This window comes from Canis lupus, chromosome 2, assembly GCF_048164855.1.
Source record: "Canis lupus baileyi chromosome 2, mCanLup2.hap1, whole genome shotgun sequence".
In the NCBI taxonomy this organism is placed as follows: Eukaryota; Metazoa; Chordata; class Mammalia; order Carnivora; family Canidae; genus Canis; species Canis lupus.
The window spans coordinates 34,972,393-34,986,539 of record NC_132839.1 but is presented as its reverse complement, the minus strand read 5'-3'; the positions used below and the strand labels follow the sequence as shown (position 1 = coordinate 34,986,539).

General features: G+C 37.4%; 1 protein-coding gene and 1 long non-coding RNA gene across 4 annotated transcripts in view; one reads left to right on the top strand and one right to left on the bottom strand.

The window, feature by feature from the left end:
• The window catches only part of GABRG3 (gamma-aminobutyric acid type A receptor subunit gamma3), a 694,245-nt gene that overhangs the window by 96,249 nt on the left and 583,849 nt on the right, over positions 1-14,147 (top strand). The gene's annotated exons all lie outside the window — the stretch shown is intronic.
• On the bottom strand, positions 6,215-12,967 carry LOC140615510 (uncharacterized). Its single transcript, XR_012016071.1, has 3 exons — positions 12,374-12,967; positions 11,153-11,247; positions 6,215-8,631 (listed from the first exon to the last, which is right to left on the bottom strand). It is a non-coding gene; the product is annotated as an uncharacterized lncRNA (long non-coding RNA).

Here is a 14,147-nt window from a genome sequence, read left to right as displayed (position 1 = left end):
ATCCATTTCCCCACCCACCTTCCCTCTGGCAACCACAAGTTTGTTTTCCATATTTAAGAGTCTGTTCTTTGGTTGGTTAGTTTGTTTCTTTGTTTGTCTTGTCCTATAGATTCCACATATAAGTGAAATCATGTGGTATTTTTCTTTGTCTGGCTTATTTCACTTAGCTTGATGCCCTCTGGGTCCATCCATGTTGTTACAAGTGGCAAGATCTCATTCTTTTCCATGGCTGAGTAATATCCCATAATGAAATACATAATTCATATATATATATATATATATATATATATATATATATATACACACACACACTTTATCTTTATCTTCTTTATCTTTATCCACTCATTTATTGATGCAAATGTTATATCTGATAAGAGGATAATGCACAAAATATATAAGGAACTTATATGACTCAATACCAGAAAACCCAAATAATCCAATTAAAAAATGGGAAAGGACTAATAGACATTTCTCCAAAGAAGACATACAAGTGTCCAACAGGCATATGAAAAGTACTCAGCATCACTCATCATCAGGGAAATGCAAATCAAAACTATAATGAAATATCACTTTATACCACAAGGACTGTTCTAGCCATTTCATGTTACACCTGTCAGAATGGCTAGTATCAAAACGACAAGAAATAACAAGCTTTGGTGAGGATGTGGAGAAAAAAGAACCCTTGTTCACTGTTGGTAGGAATGTAAATTGGTGTAGCCACTGTGAAAAACAATGGAGGTCCCTCAAAAAATAAAAATAGAAATATCATATGATCCAGTAATTCTACTTTGAGGAATTTACTGAAAGAAAATGAAAACACTAGTTGGAAAAGGTATATGTACCCCTATGTTTATTGCAGCATTATTTACAATAGATATCTATGGAAGCAACCCAAGTGTCCATTGAGAGATCTACCCACTGATCAAAATTTTAAATATTCAATACAATATTGGTGAGTTTGAACATTATATATAATTTTGAAAAACTGATGATTTTGAAATTTTGACAATATATTTTCTTCCATAAATTATGGGACTAGAGAATCAAATATAAGAATGATAGTGGACCTGTATATGTCTGTCACCACTCCAAGAGACACTTCATTAAATGTTCCCTTGGAGAAGGAGGCAGAGGAGGGAGCCACATATAATGGGTAGAAGGACCCCCTCCTCCTATGTCAACTGCTCCCATTGGGGGAGGCATGTGGGCTGAGCTGCCACTGAGGCAGTGTAGGCCATGGAGTGACAGACTAAGGACTAGAAGTTTAAGGCTCAGCTTGTTCCTCTGAAAATGAGGGCAGTAATTACTACCCTGCCTACCTTAGCAGGATTTACTGAAAATCCAAGGAATAATATGCATGAAAGCATATTGCAAATTGGAAAGTCTTGTACAACTGAAGGGTATTAAAACTGTAATAAAGTTTAACTTTGAAAGGTAATTTACCAAAAACTATTGTAGTGTAAGTGCCTAGCATTAAGCTTTTTTGATTGCAATGTAAGTGCCTGATGTTGTCTTTGATTGCCAAGGCATCCATTTCAGTGACATCCATCTCAAATAAACATTTTGCCAGCTGTGTGACACAGTTACTGGCTATACAACTACATAAGGAGGCAGCCTGACCTACCTGTGAAGTTCCCCTTTTAGGAAACCAGGTAACCTAGACAATTGACCACCTATGTGACCCTGCTTTTCCCTTCCCACACCCTAATTCCCATTCTTTATGTTATTTTTTATAATGATTTTATTTATTTTTTCATGAGAGACAGAGAGAGAGAGTGAGAGAGAGAGAGAGGCAGAGACACAGGCAGAGGGAGAAGCAGGCCTCACACAAGGAGCCCGATGTGGGACTCGATCCCGGGATCCTGGGACCACACCCTGAACTGAAGGCAGATGCTCAACTGCTGAGCCACTCAGGCATCCCTAATTCCCACTCTTTAAATTCACCAAGAAAGAATGAACCCAGGAAACCTTGAGTACTCCACCCTCAACCCTAATAAGACAGAAGCCCAGGTCTGAGCTCTTCTCTCTCTCTCTTGCTCTCTCCCATCTCCCCGCTCCTCTCCTCTCTCTTGCCCTGAGACCTCACTGTGTGGCCTTAGGTGTGCTGTGTTGCCTTGTACCCCTGAGGACTTGTTAATAATAAATCTTGTTTTATCAAAGTTCCCTGATGGTTGTTGCAAGGTACATCTTGGAATCACAATGAGAACCACAAGGACTTGTCCAGCCACAACATTGGCTCCATTCAGAGAAATGTCAATGGCACTGCCAGTAGTAGTATCCCAGATGAGTGCTCCAGGCATTCATAGCTGATAGCATTACTGCCATAGGCTGAGATCCATGCAAAACAACTATGCAGCTATATTAATAACTTTATAATGTATAGATTTAGGTTTGTTTTTTGTTTTTGTTTTTTAATTTTTATTTATTTATGATAGTCACAGAGAGAGAGATAGAGAGAGGCAGAGACATATGCAGAGGGAGAAGCAGGCTCCATGCACCGGGAGCCCAATGCGGGACTTGATCCCAGATCTCCAGGATCGCGCCCTGGGCCAAACGCAGGCGCCAAACCGCTGCGCCACCCAGAGATCCCTAGATTTAGGTTTGTTAGACCAATATTATTTTCAACGGACAGTTTGTTTCAATTGCTAATTCCTAAGTAAAGCATGCAAGAAAATATTCAGGTTTGTCTGAATTTGCTGATTTATTTTTGACATATTTGAAATATAATCTTTATACTGATCTCCACTTTATAATGCTAGAGCTCTTGATCTGCTTTGGAATGTCTGAGCTGCATTCTCAGAGCTCTGCTAAGTAACAGTTTTGTCTTCATACCACATCTGTATGCTACCCAGGTATCCAGGAAAAGTGGAGAAGGAACATTCCACCCCTATAGGGAGATGTGACCTCTGTTCCCAGAAATGTCCCATCTGCAAAAGAAAGCTGGCTGGTACACCCATGAGCACCTGGCTTGACAGAGTAATATGTCCTCTGGTCCTCTAGTAAGTTGCACATCACACCAGAGACAAATCTTGCTCTTCAAGGGTTGTTTTGACTGCAGGCAGACATGGTTTTGATGACCTTGGAAGCTTCTCCTGCCCTGAGTCTTCATGGTGATGCAGTCTGAGCTGGTCACACATATACTCAATCTCACTGCATTTCTGTGGTTCAGAACAGACACTTCTGAGTAAGTCTAGATATGGAAACCTTGTTGAGATGATTGGTGGGTGCTGTGCATTAAGGCTGCTGCTGGATACTTTATTCAAATTTGAGCCCCTGTATTTCCTGACCTGTCTAGAATTCTTGAATTTGAAGATCACATTTTCCCTTTTGGCAAAAAATGCCCTTGGGATTTTTTTTTAAAGAATTTATTTATTTATTCATGAGAGACACAGAGAGAGGCAGAGACACAGGCAGAGGGAGAAGCAGGCTCCATGCGGGGAGCCTGATGTGGGACTCGACCCCAGGATCATGCCCTGAGCCGAAGGCCCATGCTCAACCTCTTAGCCACCCAGGCATCCCTGCCCTTTGGATTTTTGATATAGATTTTTTGAGGGTAGTATTGCCATCCTCTTTGAATTGTTTATTGCTAGTATAGAGAAATACAGCTGATATGTGATGAGTTTTTCTGAAATTGTTTGTTATCTCTAATATTGTGTGTGTGTGTATGTTTGTATTCTTTGGGTTTGTCTACATATAAGACAATGCCATCCTCATTAGAGATAGTTTCCTAGTTTCTTTCCTTCCAATTTGGAAGCATTTATTTTCTTTTTCTTTTTAATTGAAGTATAGTTGACACACAAGATTATATTAGTTTCAGATGTACAACATAGTGACTCAATATTTATATACACTACCAAATGCTAACCATAAGTGTCACTACCATAAGAATATATAATATATGTCATATATATACACATACATATATTATATATGTATATGATAAGTATATCTGTTGCCATATGAATTTATTATAATATTATTGATTATATTTCCCATGCTGGATGTTTCTTCCCTATGACTTATTTAATTTATAACTGGAATTTTATATCTTCTAATCCCCTTGGTCTGTTTTGCCCCTCTTACCATCTCCTCCTCTCCGACTTGACAACCACCAGTTCTCTGTATGTTGTCTGTTTCTGTTTTTTTAGAAACAGACCATTCATTTGTTATTTTTTTAGGTTTCACATATAAGTGAAAACATGTAATATTTGTTTTTCTCTAACATATTGAATTTAGCCTAATACCTTCTAGGTCCATCCATATTGTGCTGAGTGGGAAGTTTTCACTCTTTTTAATAGCTGAGTAATATTCCATTGTATATATTGTCTATACACACATATGTATACATACACAATATGCCATTGTATATATATAGAGAGAGTGTGTGTATGTGTGTGTGTGTATCTCACATCTTTTTTATCCATTCAGCTATCAAAAGACAAGCTGCTTCCATATCTTGGCTATAAATGCTGCAATAAACTTAGGGGTACATATATCTTTTCCAATTAGTTTTCTTATTTTCTTTCAGTAAGTACTTAGAAGTGAAATTACTGGACTATGTGATATTTCTATTTTTGTTTTTTTGACAAACTTCCATAGTTTTCCATAGTGGCTGTCTGTACCAGTGTGCATTCTTATCAACAACACACAAGGGTTCTCTTTTTCTCTATGTCCTCACCAAAATTTGTTATTTATTGTCTTTTTTATACTAGCCATTCTGACTGGTGTGAGATGATATCTCATTTGCATTTCCCTGTATCTGACTTGCATTTCTCTGATGATGAGTGATGTTGAACATCTTTTCATGTGTCTGTTTGTCACCTGTGTGTCTTCTTTGGAGAAATGTCTATTCAGGTCCTCTGCTCAGTTTTTAATTAGATTATTTAGGTTTTTTGGTGTTGGGTTGTGCAAGTTCTTTATATATTTTGAATATTAACCCCTTATTAGATATATCATCTGAAAATATCATCTCCCATTCAGTATGTTGTCTGTTGATTTTCTTGATTATTTCCTTCATGGTGTAAAAGCTTTTTAGTTTGATGTAGTCTCAGATGTTTATTTTTAATTTGTTGCCCTCGCCTGATGAGACAGATCCAAAAAAAAGGTTGCTAAGACCAATGTTTAAAGATTTACTGCCTATTTTCTTAAGAAATTTTATGGTTTCAGGTCTTACATTTAGGTCTTTAATCAATTTTTTAGTTAATTTTTGTAAATGGTGTAAAAAAGTGGTTCAGTTTCACTCTTTTGCATGTCGTTGTCCAATTTTCTCAGCAGTATTTATTGACGAGACTGTCTTTCACCCCTTGTATATTACCTCTTTTGTCATATAGATTAGTTGAAACTAATGTAGGCATTAGTTTAACATGAGTTAAACTCATGTAGGCATGAGTATTTCTGGGTTCTATTCTGTTCTATGGATCTGTGTGTCTATTTTTGTGTCAGTGCCATACAGTTTTGATTATTATATTATATTACTATTATATTATAACTCTGTAGTATAGTTTGAAATCTAGGATTGTGATGGCACCAAATTTGTTTATCATTTTCAGGATTGCTTTAGCTATTTGAGGTCTTTTGTGTTGCCACACAAATTTTAGAATTTCTTGTCCTAATTATGTTAAAAATACTGTTGGTATTTTGATAGAGATTGTGCCAAATCTGTTGATTGCTTTGGATAATATGGACATTTAACAATATAAATTGTTTCAATTCATGAGCATGGTATATCTTTTTATTTATTTGTGTCACCTCCAGTTTCCTTCATCAATGTCTTAGAGTTTTCAGAGTACAGATTTTTCACCTCCTTTAAAAAATTTATTCCTAAGTATTTTATTCTCTTTAATACAATTATAAATGAAATTATTTTCTTAATTTTTCTTTCTGTTAGTTTGTTATTAGTATATAAAAACACAGGTTTTGGTTAATTGATTTTGTATTCCACAACTTTGCTGAATTCATTTATTCATTCTAATTGTTTTTTGATGGAGTCTTCAGACTTTGCTACATATAATATCATGCCATCTACAAATAGTGACAGTTTTATTTCTTTACAAATTTGGATGCCTTTAGTTATTGTTCCTGTATGATTGCTATGGGTAGGACTTCTAATACTATGTTGAATGAAAGTGATGAGAGGATACCTTGTCTTTTTCCTGATTTTAGAGGATAAACTTCAAGCTTTTCTTCACAATATTACACATAATACAATATTATGTGTAATATTGGTGTGGAGTTATCATATTTTTTTGTTGTTGTTTAGGTAATTTCCTGTCATACTTACTTTATTAAGAGTTTTGTCATGAATAGAAGTTGAATTTCATCAAATGCTTTTTCTACACCTATTGAGATGATTCTATGATTGTTATTTTTCACTTTGTTAATATGGTATATAAAGTTGATTGATTTGCAGATATTGAACCATCTTTGTATCCCAGTCAATTATGGTAAATAACCCTTTTATTGCATTGTTGAATTTAGTTTGCAAATATTTTCTTGAGGATTTTGCATCGATGTTCATCAGGGATATTGGCCTAAAGTTTTCATTATTCTGAAGTGTCTTTGTTTGGTTTTAGTATCAGGATAATGCTGGCCTTGTAGAATGAATTTGGAAGCATTCCTTCCTTTTCAACTTTTTGGATTGTTTGAGAAGGATATGTATTAATTCTTATTTAAGTGTTTGGTAGAATTTGCCTGTGAAGTCATCTGGTCCTGGACTTTGTTTGAGGAGTCCAATTTGGATGCCTTTTATTTCTTTTTCTTGCTTAATTGCTCTGGATAAAACTAGTACAGTGTTGATTGATTGTAGTGATAAAAGTGGGCATGCTTGATCTTAGCGGGAGAAGCTTTCAATCTTTTCTCATTGAGCATGTTGTTAGTTGTGGGTTCACCATATATGTCTTTTCATAATTTTGAGGAAGTTTTTTCCATTTCTAGGTTACTGTATTTTTTATCATTAAAAGCTATTGTATTTTGTCACTTGCTGTAGCTGCATCAATCAAGATGATTATGTAGTTTTTTCTTCATTTTATTAACACTAATAAATACATTGTATTTCCATGATAAATCCTGCTTGGCCATGATGTATAATTCTTTTAATAAGCTACTACATTCAGTTTGCTAGTGTTTTGTTAAGAATTTTTGCATATATATTCATAACAGATTTTGTTCTATAATTTTCTTATGATGTCTTTGTTTTACTTTGTAATGATGACCTTATAGGTGAGTTGGGAAGTATTCCCTCATCTTCTAGTTTTGGAAAAGTTTGAAAAGGATTAGTATTAATTCTTTGTTAAATATTTGGCACAATTCACCAGTGAAGCCATCTGATCCTGCACTTTCCTTTGCTAGAAGGTTTTGATTGCTGAGTCAACCTCTTTACTTGTTATAGGTCTATTATTTTTATCTATCTATCATCTATCTATCTATCTATCTATCTATCTATCTATCTATCTATTCAGAAAGAGAGAGAGAGAGAGAGGCAGAGACACAGGCAGAGGGAGAAGCAGGCTCCATGCAGGGAGCCCGACATGAGACTATATCCCGGGTCTCCAGGATCACACCCGGGGCTGCAGGTGGCGCTAAAGTGCTGCGCCACCTGGGCTGCCCTGTTATAGGTCTATTAGATTTTCTGTTTTCTTTGTGAATTAGCCCCTTGAATCAGTTCTTTATAGAAATCCCTGTCAAGGCAAAACCAACAAACACAATTTCCTGGGAACAAGATTTGCTTTTCTCTTTCTGGAACCAAGTACCCACTCAGGGAACACAGGCTACGGTCTTCAAGATAGATGCTATATTGGGTAAGAGGGTTGGCCTAGAAATGTTAAAATATCACAGTGCTCTTCTACCCTATTTCAGTGTACTTATGCCCTGACTTACTGTTCACTTGGTTACCAGAAATATTTGACAAGCTTTGAGAGTTCTGATAAGGTTGGTTTTGATAATTTTTGTGAATTTTTTCCATTTCTTTGAGACCTAGGGGTCCTTACTGTACTATTTTTGCCACTGTTACTCCACTCAAACTGTTAATACTTCTTCAAACATTATTTCTTTTAATTTGGAGTTTTAAACATTTCCATTATTTTTACAGTCTTATATAAGCTGTCTGGTGAAAGCATGCTATTGCATCCATTAATTCATGGCTTCAGTGTCTGGATCACACTGTATGAGTTGATAGTCTAGACATTTCATTTTCATGTGACTTGGTTCATCAGCTTTTTATTTCTTTTCTGGGAGAAATGAGGAATCTTTAGGGGAAATGGTCCCTCAGATTTGAATCTTATGAAGTATGTTATTTGTGTGTGCAAATTCTTACTATATGAGCAAGAATGGCATGGAATGTCTTTCACATTTGCTTTCCTCACTATAATATTTCTAGAGGATCCTGAAGGGTAGATGCACATCTCTTCTGCTTTCCTTTCACTTTTTTAGACCATTTTCTATCTTGATGTGCCCACATTTGATCATTTGGCTGTTGTGTGAGGACATAACACTATCACTTCATGGTTTTTCTTGTTTTTACCAGCAACCAGTGAGTATTCTGAAGGCTCAAGGTAGTGCTTCCCAGTCCACATGGGCTAATTGTTCTCAATCTCTGATGATTAAGGGCCAGTGAAAACAAAGACATGCCCCTGTCTGTGAAAAAGAGAGAGAGAGAGAGAGAGAGAGAGAGAGAGAGAGATGTTGGAGAAAAAAAAAAGATGTTGGGAAAAAAAGAGAAGATGTGCTTATTAAATATTTGTTTCCTTTTTGTGCAAGTTGAATTAACAGATTTTTCAGAATGGAAAAGAACCTTTGAGATCACCTGTTCAATGTCTTCATTTTACAGATTAGGGATTAGAATTCACAAAAGCCCTCTAGGCAACAGATCCCTTCCCTCCAGGAGAGTGTGCCTTTGCTGCATCACACAGTTGCTAATGTCTTCATCTAGATGGTCCTTCTCAGTGTATTCTTACTAAGCCTTATCTGGGGCTGAATTTTCAGATTCCTGTGTGGTGTAGGTTAAATGGAACTGAGAAGGTACCTCCTTTCCTAATGTTTTCCTTGCATCTTTCCCCAGTCTTTGAAATCCTACCACTATTCATTTCTCTAGACCTGTGCTGTTTGCTATAAATAAAGGTATCTCCTCAGGAGGGATGACTAACCCAGAGTGTCAGTGCCTGAGGTGAAGGCCCTGGCACTGCAGGAGAAGAAAGGTCTATAAGAGTGAAAAGGGAACAAACCAAAGGCAAGTGTGGTTGGCTTGGTGACTCAGAAGTGGAATAGTGGTAAAATGGGAGGAGCTGAGCCAGGCTGTCTCTAGTCAAATGGTGGTGGGGAGTCTCTGCCACTTAAAATTGTGTGACTTTGAGCAGGCCAGTTACATGTTCTGCATCTCAGTTTCTCCATCAGTACAAGGGGGGTAATAATGATAGAAAAGATTAATGAGAAAAATGTATAAAGCACTTAGGACATCTACAAAGTACCATATGAGCACTAGCCAGCTGTAATTATTTCATTGTTATCATTTGTGAACACATGCTAAGCACTGAGGCTCCCCAATGGACTCAGATTCTGCTTTTCAGTATGCACAGGGTCCAGTCCAATGTGCTTTTTCTTTGTCTTTATGGTTGGCTCTTCTACTGGATGTACAAAATAATTACATGTACTGATACCCAGGATATTTTTGTGAAAAGAAAGGCTTTTAGAATTCTAATTTTTTTTTTTTTTAATTTTAGAAAGATACGAGGCTGGATAATTTTGGCAACCAATACTTGGCCGCTCAAAATAAAACCCCTAATTTTCCATATTATAGTCAAAGAATGACCTAAAGAGCCCCCAGAGAAGCTCCAAATGATATCAACACTAATTTACCTTTTAAATGTTGAGGTCACCTCAATGTGTCATGCATGCATTAATAGAGTCTAAATGTCTTCATATAGAGGGCTGTAGAACATAGTGGCTCAAAATTTGGTCAGATAACCTGGTTCCAAGACCAGCAAGTGTATAACTTTGTCAACTCCATCCCTCCTCATTTAAAAAATGAAAATGATAATAATAATGCATTCCTCCTGCAGTGTTCTACAACTGAAATTGGTTTCAAAAAAATTCTAAAAAAGAAAAAAAAGGGCAGCCCGGGTGGCTCAGTGGTTTAGCGCCACCTTCAGTCCAGGGTGTGATCCTGGAAACCCAGGATCAAGTCCCATGTCAGGCTCCCTGCATGGAGCCTGCTCCTCTCTCTCTGCCTGTGTCTCTGCCTCTCTGTGTGTGTGTCTCTCATGAATAAATAAATAAAAATTCTAAAAAAAAAAAAAATGAAATTGGTTTCATGCATGCAAATCACATAGCAAAGTGCTTGGCACATAATACACATTCTTAATTAGCATTAATGGTTACAGATATTTACTCAATATAGGAAATAGACCTTTACTAAGTTGGGTGCTTCCATGTGCTCAGCCCTGGGCTCTGAGCCAGTAACTCAGGCACTTTTCCTTCCCATTTCATAGTGAGTACTCTAATGACTGATTATTCAGAGGCTGCAAGGGTTACCATATTTCCTTGCTATTCTTTGGGAAACCAGGGCACAGAGAGACTGAGAGCATTTCCCAAGGCATGTGAGGGGGCACATAGGACTCCAAATAAGGACTGTCAGAACGTAAAGCTTTTCACAGTTCCAGACTACCTTTTTGAAAAGTTGCTTGCCCTGGTCTTTATAACCTGCTTGGTCTAGAAAGCAGTGTCTACAAATCCTCACCAAAGAAAACAGATGCCTGGGTTGCAGCCATAACAGATTTCCCTTCCTGGGTCCCAGGAGAAGCCTCTGGGAAAGGCTTTTCATACAGGGAAAGGATGCCTGTATTCTAGGGATCCAGAACACAAAGTAAACGACGGTAGTGCCGTAAACAGTCAGGTACCTTCTTATCTTGATAAAATAGTGCCCAAGAACATTTCTATTCCCTTGAGTCTATACTCAAATGGTAACTTTTAAGAATCTACCATGAAGATTTTCTTCCTCATCACAAGTGATAGATATTCACTGTTAAAATTTGAAAAAAAAAAAAAGAAGAAAAATAATAAATATCACCATATACATTCCAGTATATAGTTTTCCAAATACATACATTGTGACAACACATACACATACATATGCTTTTTGTACACAATATATTGCACACACCTGGGTAGCTTCTTCTGTACCATCATTTCTTACAGTCATGAGTCAAAGCCCTTATCTCTATACAGGACGTGCTCCACCCTGAGAAGCAGGGATCTCTGCAAACAAACCATACATTACTGGGTTGTCAGCCACATTGATGTCTTCCCCCCTCCCCCCCCCAAAAAAAGAAATCTCAGTTAATAAATTCCACAAAGAGCAGGATTTAGCCCGTCCTGTCATCATATCAACAGTGTCTGGTGCAGGCCTCTGTGTAGCTGGCTGTCAGCAACCGTGTTGAGTAAAGGCATTAATATGTTTGTTTTAGCTACTGTGCAGACATTTTATGGAACCTAAGGCCTCTTCATCTGCTCATACTGCTGTTTTCTGGCACGAAGGCTGCACTCTCTTAACCATACCCAGAAAGGACATGCTTTTCCCTGGTCCTCCCTACACTTGTGCTTTCCTCTTCACACCACCTTAGTCTTCAGATATGGATGCCCATGTCTTTCCTGCATTCTGAGACCATATTCCCCGGCTACAGAATTTCCCAGGGACCCAACTTCCTTTCCTGTGTGCCCATGACAGCTCTTCAATTTCCAGTAGTTCAGTTTGACCTGTATTATCGCATTTATAAACAGCCACCATATGGTCTGCCTGGCAGGCTGTGGATTGTTGCATTCAGAAATGCTCCAATTCATCATGTACAGTTCCCAGCAAAATACTAAATAAATACTAATAAATAAATTTATTCAGCTCATACTAAATCATGACAAATTGTTCTTTCTCAGATTCACAATGGATGCCCTCACACAAAGCAGGGTTCTACTTTCCATGTTTTTTTTTTTTTTTTAATTTCATGTTTGTCATTCAAGTTAACAAATATTTATTTACTGAGTACAACTGTATAGAGGCCCTGGGCTTGGTGTTGCCATGGATCTCAAGGCTGGTAAGAGAAAGTCTCTGCCCTTCTGGAGTTTCCAGTCTGTTGAATTGCTAAAAGGTGCACATCTGGAAAACCAGATGCAGCTTTGTGCCTCTGTTGTATTTTGGATATCAGGAAAAATTGTATCTTTTAGCAGAGATGATGGATTGATTACTTGCCTTTGTTCATAATCATGGTTCTTACATCTTAAGATTCTTAAGATAGAGCTGCTGTACTACAGGCTAACTGTGTTAAGACAAGAATCTTTAGTCAAGAATTGACAACTCTAAACAAAGCATGAAATTAGAACCAGCATTTACCTTTGAATTTTCAGGAGCTCTGTGTTCACACATTTTATTTGTATGTTTTCTAAGAAGAACAAATAACTGTGAGATACTAATTTCCCTTTTATTTTTCAAATCTAGAACGACTTTCCAAATAAACTATAAATTTGAACCAGGTCAGATAAAGGGCAAAGGTTAAGTCCTATCCACTTCCTTTTTGGGTTTATTTTTATTTTTCTATGTCTGTACAATGTCTATCTCTGCATTAAAAAATTTGTGAATCACATGCTCATATGTTATTTACATCAGTTACTTCTACTAAATTCTGAGTCTGGTGGGCAGATATTTGGAAGTTCTGGCCCGCTGTCTGGCACATAAGAACGTGAATGATGGAAGAGGCTGCACAGGGAGGCCTGGGGTGAGTGAGACAAAGTGTTTTGAGGCAAGCCGGTGTGGGCTAGTGGAAGCCTTAAATAATGGGCTTTAGAAAGAGGGATCTATTTACCCAAAGCATAGCCCCAAGGGTAGGAAGGGCTAGGAAGAAAAGGAATCTTCTCTACAGACACAGCTCAGCTCATTCATAATTTTTCCTTAGGCACAGAAAAGTTTATCCAGTTATTTTTATCTTTCTTTTCTTCTCTCCCTTTCTCCCTCCCTTTGTCCCCACCCAAACCTTTCTTTCCTTCAGTGCTCTGACTTTAATTATAATATTCTTCAAATTGTCTGATCCTTCTAGGGCAATGATGCACAACCAGGGCAATTTTGCTTTCCCTTCCACCCTGCCACACACAAACCAAAGGACATTTGATGATATTCAAAGCCATTTTTGTTGGTGTACTGTGTACAGATAGTGCTACTGACATTGGGTGGGTGGAGGCTGGACATGCTGCTAAATATGCTACCATGCATATGAAAGTCCTCCCCTCATTCCCCTCAATATAGCATTATCTGGCCCAAATGTCAATAGTGTCAAGATTTTGAGAAACTTTATACTGGTATCCTTATTTTCTAGGGCGAAGGACATCATGGTGATATTAGAAACTTGTTTTCATTATTACCTAAAAATCCTTTCCTTCTTAACTTATTTTTTCTTTTTTATCAGAGGTGTTACAAGAAGAGATAGTGGATAGAATTTTTTTTAAAAAAGCCAACAAAACAAAACCTAAACTGCATGATCTCATTTGTGTGGAGAATCTAATACAAAACAAAACCAACTGATAGGTTCAGAGAATAGATTGGTGGTTGTCAGAAGTAGGGTTGAAGGGTGAGTGGAATGAGTGAAGGGCTTAAAAGGTACAAACTTCTGATTATAAGATAAATAAGTCTTGGAGAAGTAATGTATACCATAGTGACTACAGTCAACAACACTACATTGTATATTTGAAATTTGCTGAGAGAATAGGTCTTAAAAAGTTTTTATCACAAGAAAAAAAGTTTGTAATTATGTGAGCTAATGCATTTTGACTAAACATGTTGTGGTAATCTGATACATATATCGGATCATTTCATTGTACACCTAATACCAATTCAATGTTATATGTCAGTTGTATCTCAATAAACTTTTTAATTGAAAAAGCAAAAGAGCAACAGAGGGTGAGGTGCCTGTGTAGATCACAGCCCTCAAGTGCATCTAGCTGCACTTTGGCCTAGGCCTGCCTCTCCATAGGATGCCAGGAGACTGAAGATCCTGTGTGAAGTCCTTCTCCCCATGAATCCCAGCCCCTACCAGCAATGCTCTCTGGTATTCACCTACACCCTTTGCAAGATATCCACTAATATACTAGCCCTTCCAGACCTTCCCTCCAATTTT